The sequence below is a fragment of the Narcine bancroftii genome, chromosome 5, assembly GCF_036971445.1.
Source record: "Narcine bancroftii isolate sNarBan1 chromosome 5, sNarBan1.hap1, whole genome shotgun sequence".
Lineage (NCBI taxonomy): Eukaryota > Metazoa > Chordata > Chondrichthyes > Torpediniformes > Narcinidae > Narcine > Narcine bancroftii.
Window position 1 is genome coordinate 31715433 of NC_091473.1, and position 13120 is coordinate 31728552.

Sequence of the window (13120 nt, forward strand, 5' to 3'; positions counted from 1 at the left end):
GACATGTGCCCCATCGAACCACATTGGTTCCAACCATCCCACTTGGATCCTTGGGCATGTCCTCATCTGTCACACACTGTACACCTGCAATTAGAATTAAAATTAATTGCTTGTCTAGGAGGGAATTTGGAGGAAAAATTTGGAATATGCAAGTATTACCTGTTGTAATTTATTTGGACCAAAGATCTATTCTACAGAGCTTTCTTCATTAGAATTTATATACATGCTCATGAGCTAAATCAAACAGGACACTTGAAAATGGCAAATGATTTTCCTCTTTTAAACTTGAATTCCATTCTATTTTGTTACTGAACTGACCGATAATTTCACTTTTTGACTTCCGCCCATGAATTTAAATGCTGTTAGCATCTAAGTTAGACATTATATGATGTGATCCACTTCACATCTTGTTTTTGTTGCTATGGATTCACCAGCAAAATTGTGGCTGCTACAACCCATTGAATAGTGTGTATGAATCAGACTTTTTCAGGAGTGGTTTGGCAGATTTCTTGAAAAGCAGCAATCACTCTCATTTTCCTATTTTAATAAAAATACAATTATTTTTAAGTGATTTGGTGAGATTCAAAAAGTAAATAGTAACGTTGTTTGGCTTAGTATCAATTGTAATAAAATCTCAATGAAAATATTCACCTGCCTTTCACTTTCAGATATGGTGTATTTTTCATTTCAGATTTTCACCAATTGTAGGTTTCATTAGGATGCACCATGAATCAGGCCCTTCACACTGCTGATTCTGTGCTGAATATCAAGCACCTATTTTTACTCTAATCCTACGATCACCCTCTTTATTCTCCCCACATTCCAGATTCTTCCACACATCTACACACCAGGGGCAATTAATGGAGGCCAATCAACCTACCGATCTGTATATTTTTGGGATATGGAAGGAAACCGGAGCACCAAGAGAAAACCCACACGATGACAAGTAAACTCTTGATGCTGGAGATGTGAGGCAGAGATCTACTGGCTGTGACACTCTGTGGCCTAGATGGAAGTCTTTGTATTGTCAGGTAAAAGTTTAGCCTTTCATCTTCCAGACCAAACCATAGTGATGGCTATCACAAATATACATTACAGAACCAATTTTCTGAACACATGCATTTGGCAGTATCAGTGCTTCTTCTAACAAATGTTAAAGCCTGTCTCACTACTTGTTAAATAATTGTTTAGTGTCTCCTCCAGAACACAATACACTAAGTTCACAATGAACAGAATTTGTTACATCCTTGGTATACTTATATTCACATTGATGAATACAGCCAACATTAAAAACCATGATTACACTGCCACCATGTGGTAAGGTGTGTGTGTGTGTGTGTGTGTGTGTGTGTGTGTGTGTGTGTGTGTGTGTGTGTGTGTGTGTGTGTGTGTGTGTGTGTGTGTGTGTCTCACATCCAATTAAATTGCAACCACAATTTAAAATTCATTCAATTAAGATTGTTAACTAAAACATTAAAAAAGAATATTTGAACAGTCGGCTTGTAGAAAAATGGCGATGGGGGTTTTGAAAGTGATTTGAAATGATCAAATGGGACAAACTGGAATAGGCATGTGTTTAAATTTATAAATTAAAGAGGCCTTATTTTCAGCTGCAAGAAATATTATTTTACACAAATTAGAATGAAAAGCTGAAGTTGATGTGAGAGGCAATTCAAACAGACAGATTAATTTTCCTGATCAACACACAGCGTATATCCATTTGTCTATTGATGGATATTCTTTTACAGAAAAGTGAGCAAGTTGACAGGGATCTGGCTTTTCAGCAGAATCCAACAAAGATATTGAGTAAGGACAAGCAAACATTTGAAGTTTTGTTTCTGGAGCCTTTTGGGTGGGGGCAGTTGTTAGCTTGGATTTCTTACACTGCCTCTCTGCTCTCCCCCCTCCCCCACACCACCCCACTCCCAGAACATACCAACAGAGATGTCAAAGTTGGTGAGGCCAGTTGGATCACAAATTTCAACCCTCCATATTCATGGGTGGAATAATCAACACTTTTTAATAGCAGATACAATTACTATGCACACACAATTAAAGCACAACCATTTGACACACAGATTTGTAATTCCTGTTTTGGTAACTGAAGACAGGTATAATTGAGCACACCATTCCCCAGCTTGATAAATATGACCACATGGAAGAAAAATGCACTTCCTGCCATCATAAACAGGAAACCACAAGAAAATGAAAATAAATTGTTTGATAAATGTTATAACTCTTGTAAATGATAAACATGAAATAATTATATACAGAACTTCTCAAAACTACAACAGAAATATAATGCTTCAGCAGGGTAGAAGTTGATGCAAAGACTCGGTGTATGTGGTGTAGTTAAAGGATGTTCACAGAACAAATAACAGCAATCATGTTGTAACAGAAAGTGATTTAATTTGATGGTTGTTCCCCAGATCTAGTCTTTGTCCCATTTATTAGGGAATCGGAGACAGTCAGGCAACATGGCTGAGTAGTCAGAGAGATTCCTCTGTGACATCTTTTCTACTTGATGTGTATTTGTGAACGCACATGAAACCAGGTCAATATTGTCTCTTTTCAAAAAAAAATTAATTACTCCAAAAGCATTCTGCAATGAATACAGAGGTTACTTTGGTTCAAACAGTGGCAATTTCCCATCTGATAAAGAAAATTGAGCCTCATTATTTTTAATTATGTCTGTGAAACTCCTTGAGACCTCTCTCTACATTAAAGGTGTAATGAAACTGCTGGTGGTTAAAACTGTGTTTGGTGATAGTTCAGACATTGAATAGCCTGGGCATGATGGAATGAATCTTCTTGCTTGGTCTTAAATTATTTCATCCTACACATAGATGTATGTTCAGAAATATGAAGTACTCTGAAATCTAAGGGGCTGGGGTTTGAAGTTGAACCTTTGCTTACCTACCTCAACACCACAGACAGATTTGATTATTCAGTTATTACACAAAAAGTACTGGAGAAACTCAGCAGGTCCCGTAATGTCCATATGAGGCAAATATATACTGTATTAGAAACGTTTCAGGTCTGAGCCCTTCAAGCCATGAGCAAAAAACAGACAGGCACCTGAATAAAAAGATGAGGGAAGAAGGGACAGGGTGGGGGGAGGATGACAGGCCATCAGTCAAGAGGGTATAGGTATACATGGATAAGAGGGCAGGAGAGACAAGCTGCAAATTGATTGGGGAGAAGAGATAGCTCTGTGAATGTAGAGCTGGAGAAAAGGAGACAGAGGGATAGGGAAAGAGAAATACAGAGGATGGGAAGATGAAGGAATGGAGACAAAGGTATGTGAAGCCAATGGAAACCAGAGAATTCAATATTATTGCCATCTGATTGACAAAATATGAGGTGTTGTTTCTCCAATTTGCAAGTGGTCTCAGAATGGAAGTACATGAGACCATGGATAGACTTGGGGTGAGGAACTGAAATGGATTGTGTGGATGGTCTTGGTTTGGCAGTACTTGAGATTATTCAATGTCAAGTTGGTTATTTTGTTATGCTTAAAAAGTAATCCATTTATTACAAAGTGCTTTGTGACATCTTGAGGATGTGTTAAGATGCTACATAAATCCAAGTACTTTCCTCATCGTTTGTCATTCAGAAATTGTTCATAAGGCTTTGCCTTTTTTAAAGGTTCACACCTCAATCGTTCATTTATTCTTAGGTTGACGTTAAGTGACAACAAAAAAAAAATTATTCTGCACAATTCATTATGCCTTGCAGTCTCTCAGAACATAATTTTGCCCATTTGATTTCCCTTCTATTTTATGCTGTCAAATAAACATTAATGATGCTATTTAAAAGCACTTTGTTTCAGTTGGAATTTTGCACAGTGATCAAGGAGAAAGTTGCATTAGTTGCCAGATTGCAAATTTAGTGACCAATTTATTCCAAAGATGAAAGGGCAAGAGATGTTTAACATTAAAACACATGGCCAATGTTAATGGGGGAGTTACATTTGCTTCTGCAGTCCTTTTTGCTGCAAACAAATCATTTCTCTAATGAAGTATTGTTGAATTCTTGTCTCTTCCCTGCGCCTGCTTCTCCTCTGGGGTTAACTTGGTCATAGTAAATTGCTTCCACTTGGGTATTTAATAATATGCAGAAATCTCTCCTAACCTAAACCTGTATTATTGCTATCTACTGTCCTACTTTCTCTAATAGAGCAACAGGATTCTGTCAGGAGAACAAAACAGGAGGGCAGCCAGTAAAATTGTACCTTTGTATTGCTCCTGTCACATTTAGTTGTGCTGCAGTGCTCCATGCCTACCCCTACAACCAAGGGCAGGCAAAGTGTGTGGGTGTATGAGGTTGTAAGACAGGATCAGGCTCAGCTGTGAAAGCCTGTGATGCCCTCATCAGTTTAATTGTCTGCTGCTGCTCACCCTTCAGGCTCACACATGAGGAATAGCTGCTTTGGATAAGGTCCTAAAGAGGACATTGCAACCCAAGGACTGTAACCCATTCAGCATTGGATACCTCCAGGGGAGGAAAGTGTGTAACATTAATATAAAATTCAGGTAATTTTGTGCTCTGCAAAAAGCCGAATGTAAATGAATGTTCTAACCCTTTAAGTACAACTAGTTTCCTTTTCTACCAGCTATTTTTATGATTTAGCTGACATATTTAGGCTTGAAGTGAAAAATGTGCACTTGAAACCTGCTGAAAAAATGACTATCGTTTTTTTTTAAATCTCACTGCTTCTATTGTCTATGACTTCTGATGGATTTTTTATTTTGATCCAGTGACATTTTTGTTAGCTGCATTCACTTAGACATTGCTTGTTACAGGCCTGAATAGGCATTTGATGCAGTCAAACACGGAGTTACAATTAAAATACTGAGAGGCTTTATGGTTCACTACCAGGACAGTTCATAATGTCAAATTCCTTGCAGTCTCAGCTCAGCTTAAGGAGAAGCTGGTCATTTATCAGGCCATCCAAATGCTGTAATCAGCAAACATCCAGAGAGCATTTCTTTTCATGTAACTTGCCCATCTCACAAATTCTCAATGAATGTATGACAGCAACAACATGAGGGATATTGTACTAATTGGTCAACATTTTTGTCTGGTATGAAAATATTTTTCACCCTTTTAAAACTTAATCAGAGAAATTTAATGTGATGAAGAGTTCAGTGCTGTCACAGAGATTTTGAGAATAATTATGTTTTAGTTTTACTCCAAATTTTATGTACTCAATGAATAACATTTGGCTCGAGTTCACCATCACAATGGCAACATTTTTAAAATAACAATGTGATGTTTGCTGCCCAGGTCAATGTAAGGTTCAAGTCCTTTTAGAATGTTAATTGGAAGAGTGGTGGAGGAATATGCAAACCTTTACCTTTCGTTCACAGTTGCAACCCTCCACTCCTCTCCATTTTCCACACTAGACTACACTTCACTGTTCTCGAGCTGAACTTCCAACTCTCTTCTCGAACACACTCCTCGTTTATACACCCCACAGATCTCTTATGTTGATTCGTCATTATTTGGCCCCTCTGACGTATTTTCAGTGCTGATTACCAGGCAGTTGCCCACATACCTTGCTTTCAGGCTACATGGGGCACAAGGAGAAGGATCCTAGCAATACTCCCTATTGAAATGTGCTGGGCATGATGGGGAAGGACTCTTGCAAACTGCTATGGATGGTAGTTGAACAGCACTGAAACTAGGTTTTCATTGCACAGCGTGTACCCTGACCGTCAACATTCGTTTGCACTTTTCCCATGTTCCCAACAACTGTGACCCCTCCCCCAATTCTTGGACTGATTTGCATGAGGCATTATTGGCAATGGCCGTTGAACCTGCCAAGCTGCTTGTCTTTGAGAAAGGGGAGTAAATCGGTGTACAGCTCCAGAGATTAGGATTGAACCTCTGCACTGGAGCTAAAAGGCAGAACTGCTGCTAGCTCTCTGTGCCTCTGTCTATCTCATTTCTCCTCTTGTACCCATTTGCTAGCTATGTTGAAAACCTCTCTGCCTTTTCAGGGAGACGAGACCAGCTTTCTTAAAGTTGCAAGCTCTCCTGATCTGACAATAGCTTACACACTGGCAGGGGGCATATCTAATATGTTAGGTATTTATCTCCCTACTTTCCTCAATTTTATAAACCTCTATAAAGTTTCATCCCCCCCCCCCCCCTTCCCCTGCTTAGCTCCCATGATCCAGGGGAAAAAAAAATCCCAGTTTATCCAGCCTCTTTTTATAATTCCAGTCTACAGTCCCAGCAACATTCTTGTAATTTTTTTCAGCACCCTTTCCAGTTCAATGATAACTTTCCTATATTGGGATAACTGGAACTGTGCACAATGCTCCAGTTGTAATCTCACCAATATCTTGTACAGTCATAACATGACATCCCTGCTCCTGTACTCAGTGCCCTGACCAATGAAAGGAAGCATGCCAAACACCTTTCTCTTCTTCGTCTACCTGCAACTCCGATTTTATAAAACTATGTTCATGCACCAACACTCTTTGTTCAACACTCCTCAGAGCCAAACATTAACCACATGAGTTCTACACTGGTTTAACCACCAAAGTGTAACACCTTGTATTTGTCCAAATAAGTTCCAACTGCCATTCCTTAAACCACTTTCCTAGTTTGTCTAGATCATGTTGTAATCTTGAATATCCTTCTTCACTGTCTGCTACACCACCAATTCCGGTGTCATCTGAAAACTTACAAACATTGTCTATAATAATGACTTAGATGACAACAAATAACAGTGGACCCAGCACTGATCACAGGCCTCCTTCAAACCAATTCTATATTCATTTGGCAAACTCTCACTGGGCCAATTGTGATCTCACCTTCCAGATCAGCCTACCTTGTCCACGTTGACAGTGTCCACCACCCCACCCTCATCTTGGTCACCTCTTTAAAAAAAGCTCAATTAAGTTTGAAACTATTTCTCATGGACAAAGCCATGCTGAGTATCCCTCAGCGGTCTTTAGAGATTTGCATTTAGTTGCAGTTTGACTGCACCTTCAAACATTCTTATTGTCCATGAGAAAGTAAAGAGGGCTGTCTCCATACATGGAGCACACCACTGGAGAATATTGCAGTGCCCTTCCCAACTGATAGAAGCAACAAAGCTGTTGCTTGAGGGCTGTATGAAGCAATCTCGATCTGTAAATAGGTTCCTGACATAATCCATGAACCATAACTGGAGAAAAGACAGTTTGTCAGCAAGTGGCTTTCTTCTGTCCTTGTAACCTGCATGAAATAACAGAAAGAGCAAGATGACACAGGATGACTGAGTAATGACTACCAATAGGAAGCCATGCACAGATCTGGATGATGCATTAGCTCTGCCACAAGGAAACTGCACTGAGGTCAAGATGTAATGTGCTATTAAGAAAGATAGTGAGCCGGTGATGGGAAGGGTGTAAAGCTGCCTGCAGCAATAAAATCTGCTATTCTCACTCTGTTCATTAGCCAGAGGATGTGTACTTTCTTCTTGCTTCCCCCATCTCGCAGTATAGATGGGGTTGATGGCACAGTAATGCAGTGTATACTGGAAGCTGTCCATGTAACACAACCATAGTGCAGCTGCATTCCTAAGTCCTTACCATGAGGATTGTATGCTTCTGTGCCAGATGGAAGTTGCTAACTTCCACCTGTCCAGATGTTGACTTTTACCTGCATTACTGGACAGAGGTTCTACACTTGTGAGTGAAGAGTGGGGGAAAGGTCTTAAACATTTGTTCACCCAATTGTCAATCCTCTGCAATGATGCTGGACTGTTCATTGAATCCGATGGCAGCACAAACTCTGTAGGTTTCCCAATATTGCAGCTAGAAAATCTACCCTGTTCAGCTGTGAGCCCATTTGGAAATCACTGCAGGTAGAAGAGGGAATAATACTTCATAATTATTTGTTTTCTATCATCACTTCTGATGGTTTAAATTAACGTAATTTCATCCTGGTGTTCTGACTTAATGATATTTCATAGTGCTTTCATTTTACAAAGGCATGCACAAACATTCAACTTTAATGACATCTTTGACAGTCAGTAAATCTCATGATTTTTTTTAACCATCTCTCAAAGCAACATGGCGCAAGGCCTGCCTGCACTGGTCAGAAAGTCCTTTATTTAACCAAAAGTTAACTTTTCACCATCTATTATTACAAAAGGAAAACTGTTCAAAGTCTCTTCTCACCCTTAGTTTTGAGTCCATACATATCCATCAATGTACATTGTTACATTAATTTCTAATTACAACATTGCCACCACTGTGGTACTTTATCGATACTCCCCCCCACCCCCTCTGTTGTTTGAGGGGCTTATCATCGGTTTCAGCCTGTCAATGGCTAGTACGAAATAGAAGGACTCTAGTCTGTGGTCCTTTCCCACAGCACCCTTGCATTGGCTATACTAAACCTCAGTGCGTCCATCAACATGTACTCCTGCAGCCTGGAATGTGCCCAGATGCAGTATTCCCACACCAAAATCCCCATGTACTAAAGACCTACAGGTTTCAGGCAGACCACAATACATCTTTCACTGAGTCTTCCAGTACTTCTAGATGTCTGACTCCATGTGCATCCCCAGGAACAGCCCATAAATTGAAGAATCCTCTGTCATGACAAGGACCTTAGGATCCTTCTCCACAAAGATGTACAGAAGGTGTATGGAACCTTGGTTTTCAAGAGATATTGAGACCCTGGTTAAGAAGAAAAAGAACGGGACCATTAGAGGGCACACAAAATCAGTGAGCCGTGGCGGACTCGAAAGGCCAACGTGGCCTGTTTCCGCTCTGTAAATGGTTATATGGTTATATGGTTAAATGCTTAGTGAATTTACATTCTGCAAAGAGGTGGACTACCATTTTCACTCCACTACAGTCATCTCAGGGACAGTGTGCATTGTGGGTGATGCTTCTGCTGTACAGGAAGGATCTGACTGGGAGGGCTCCTCTCACCGCCTGCCAGGCCAAATCCTGGTGCTTGTTCATAAGAACCTATGATGAGGCATTCCACCAGATGAACTAGGGAACCTGCTCAGGGAGCCATCCCATCATGTCCATCAAGTCCTCAGCTCTCAGTGTACACAGGATGATCTGAGCCAACTACTGCCTGATGGTCTTGAGGTCAAACCGTTTCCATGAAAGATGGGTACGGTAGCAAAGTCCATCTGACAGAGGCATTGCATGGCAACAGGGCCAAGCCCATAGCAGCATTTGGTGCTCTCATATTTGGTTATACGCACAGCTTGATGCAGCCATACATGAAGGTGGTTACCAGGATGAGGGCCACATTAGATATGCCCTTGCCTCCTTTGTCTGTTGACTTTTACATGGCGACCCTTCGGACCCAATTTCTGGTGGACTTTTGCAATCCGCTCTGACCAATTCTTTTTGCATGCCTTGCTTTGAAGGGCATGGTGGAGCAGTTTTTCAGTATAGCTCTTTGCTCAGAGATGGACCTTGGGAAAAGAAAAGGGAGGACAGAGCTTGGCCATCTCCTAGCTAACAAAAGGATTTTTGTTGTCAGGGTTACAACTGCACCCTCCCCCTGAGATGCACTTCCCTTAGTAGTGTGAGATATGTAGAATGTCTCTTCACCCTATCCCATCTGGTGAAACTCCAAGGCTCTCAATTCCCTTAAACATGAATATACAAGGTAATATAACTGAGTGGATACTAGCACTGTGGAGATGGAGTTCATGATCCTTCGTGTTATGATTAATTTTCTAATAATTTGGTTCTGTGTAAATAAATGGATATACCACCATTTCTGATCTATTTTATCTCCTCCACTCTTAGTCTGGACCCATAAACCTTAAAATAGGCTTAATAGTATGCAAGCAAAAGTATTTTCATACAACAAATCACTTTTATTACACATGGTCTAACGTTTTCCTTGAAACCAAAACTTCAGAAGGAATTTCAAAAATTAGCTACATACAACAAATATCACTGAGAAATGGAGATCTGAATAGTTCCGAATTTGCAAGTTAATAAGATGAAATGATTAACAGTGCTTCAACACCAGGGTACTGGTCTCTCAGGTGGTATGGTAATAATGATCAGTGCAATAATTGCTTTGGGAGACAATCATCATGTAAGAGAGGTATATGTGAATTAGCTCATTTCAATTAGCCCTGAAGATACAAAATTTTTTTTAAAGTTGGCAACTATATAAAATACATGAATTATATGTTTACTTTGACAAGTTTAGTGTAAAACAGACAAATCCTTTATGGCTGAAGCCCCTTTGTGACCATCAGGGAGTAAGCCATTATTGGTGATTGTCATTCATTTTTTAAGTGTATGGAAAACTTCTGATTTCCTACCACTCAGAGTACTTTTCAACCAAGTCACAGATGAATGTAGACATAGGTACAGAGTTAGTTATCATTTCATTTTTTAAAAATTTATGTTTGAAATTTTATTTATGTAGAGCTCGTCGAAAGAACCAAAGACTTGTTGATCCAAACCAAGGCTTTTATTAGCAAAAGACAGGAGCTCTTCACAGGTGGCCGACCAGTCTGGAATGATCCGACCTGGCTGGGGACACAACCCTTTAAGGCCCAGACAGTAGGCGTGGCTTAGCTCTCAGCCAATCGCTGTAAGCACAGTCTAGATACAGTAACTATATACACTTTCTTTCTTTGGCTTGACTTCACGGATGAAGATTTATGGAGGGGTAAATGTCCACGTCAGCTGCAGGCTCGTTTGTGGCTGACAAGTCCGATGCGGGACAGGCAGACACGGTTGCAACGGTTGCAAGGGAAAATTGGTTGGTTGGGGTTGGGTGTTGGGTTTTTCCTCCTTTGTCTTTTGTCAGTGAGGTTAATAAGAAGGTTAACCTTCAAAGGAGGTTGCTGCCCGCCGAACTGTGAGGCGCCAAGATGCACGGTTTGAGGCGATATCAGCCCACTGGCGGTGGTCATTGGTGATAGATCTGTACTATCACAATTTATAACACAGTAGAAGCTGATTCTGGCCACTGAAACCCATGCCGCACAATTACAACCAATTGACCTACAACCCCATCCGTTTTTTTTTTGAGGAAACTGGAGCTGCCCAGGAAATCTCACAAAGGTCATTGGGAGAATATAAAAACTTCTTACAGTCAGCACCGGATTCAAACCCATGTCACGGGCACTGTAATAGCGTGGCACTAGCCATTATGTTAACCTTGCTACTGGATGTCTTCATTTGGCAGAAGAGAAATAAGTCACTTTTATCAAGCACTGACCTGAATCCACAAGAGCAGGGACAAATTTGTTGAAACAATGAAAATTTCAACTTAATGAAGCTTGCTTTTACTTTCAAGTTTTCAATGACAAACATTGCATCTGTGAAGCAAGTGAAGTGAATTAAGCAAAGCAGAGTTATCGGTTAACTATATTTTGAACGTAAAAAAATGAACATACACATAATGAGAAACGTTTTTAGTTCCTCAGCAACAATGACCTGCTTCCAACCCAGTTGTATGGACTCTGATGTACCTCATGAGGTTACTGTGGAAGCCATATGGGAGGAGGGAGGTTGTTTGTGTCCTTTATACACAACTTCTGTGTGTTCCTAATACATTGACTCTGTTCTCAAGACTATCCCAAATGTACCTCAGCAGTTATGGGTCAAAGGTTCCCCAGCATCAGTGGGATGTTACATTTCTTCAAGGAAGCCTTAATCACATCCTTGAATGTTATTTCTGTCCACCTGGTAATTTCCTCCCATGGCAGAACTGAAAAATTATTGAGGACCCCCTTCCACCCTGAACACAGCATCTTTCAGCAGCTCCCATTGGGGAATCAGAGCCGGCACCACCAGGCTGAGGTACAGCTTCTTCCCATAGGCAGCGAGAATGGTGAACAACCAAAGGATCTGCCATATGAGACTTTCATATTTCTGAAAGAACATCTATTTATTAATTTGTTTGTATTTATGAAGACTTGCCCTGTTTGTGTATTATTTGTCTGTACGTGTGTAATGTAATGTCTGGTTATGTGTCTGTGTGTTTTGCACCGAAGACCAGAGAACTTTGTTTCGTAGGGTTGTACTTGTGCAATCAGATGACAATAAACTTGACTTGAATAATGTATCTACTTAAGGACACTGAGCTATTGTGGAGACTTGATTGTATGAGAAAGGCTGACACCTCCGTGAAGTACTCAGTTCTTCCATTAGAGGTGCTCTCTCTTAGATAAGATGGAAATCCATAAACCATCTGCTTTCCCAAATGTCCTCCTCTATTCAGCACAGCTGCCAGCTTTCTCCCAACAACCAATAGATGACTTTAGTCATTGATCCCTTTCCTGTTTGTGGGATTGTGTATATGAATAAATGCATTGCCATAATTTAATGGCAGCAAATCTGTTAGAATATCATGAAAAGTGTGAGGGGGAAATGCAGCATTGTCTTTCATCTTGATAGGACTCCACATGAAAGATTGAATTGGAATTCTTGCTTAATTTAGAATTCCTAATTTTTCAGTTACACTTTGTTTTTTTTTAATAATTTTTTTTATTTTTCACACTCTGAACCATATCAACCAAAATACACACAAACATTTCCCTCTTGAATATACATAGTGTCATTTTCTCCCCTTTTTCCCCCCTCCCTTCCTCTCTCCTTCCCACCCCCCTCCCCACCCACTAAATGTTCAACATGTATGATACAATAAACCCATTAAACAATGTCATCACACAATGAAAATAAACAAGAAAATTGTGTCATCTACTTTTACATACTGGGTCAGTTCATTTCGTCTTCTTTTTTTAGGGGGTGGAGGTCTGCGGTAGGCCCTCTCTGTTGTGTTCCATGTACAGTTCCCAAATTTGTTCGAATACTGTGACTTTATTTTTTAAATTATATGTTATTTTTTCCAATGGAATACATTTATTCATTTCTATGCACCATTGCTGTACTCTCAGGCTCTCTTCTGATTTCCAGGTTGACATTATACATTTTTTTGCTACAGCTAAGGCTATCATAATAAATCTTTTTTGTGCTTCATCCAGTTTGAGGGCTAATTCTTTACTTCTTATATTACTTAGAAGAAAGATCTCTGGATTTTTTGGCATGTTGCTTTTTGTGATTTTATTTAATACCTGATTTAGATCTTCCCAAAACTTTTCCACTTGTCACAT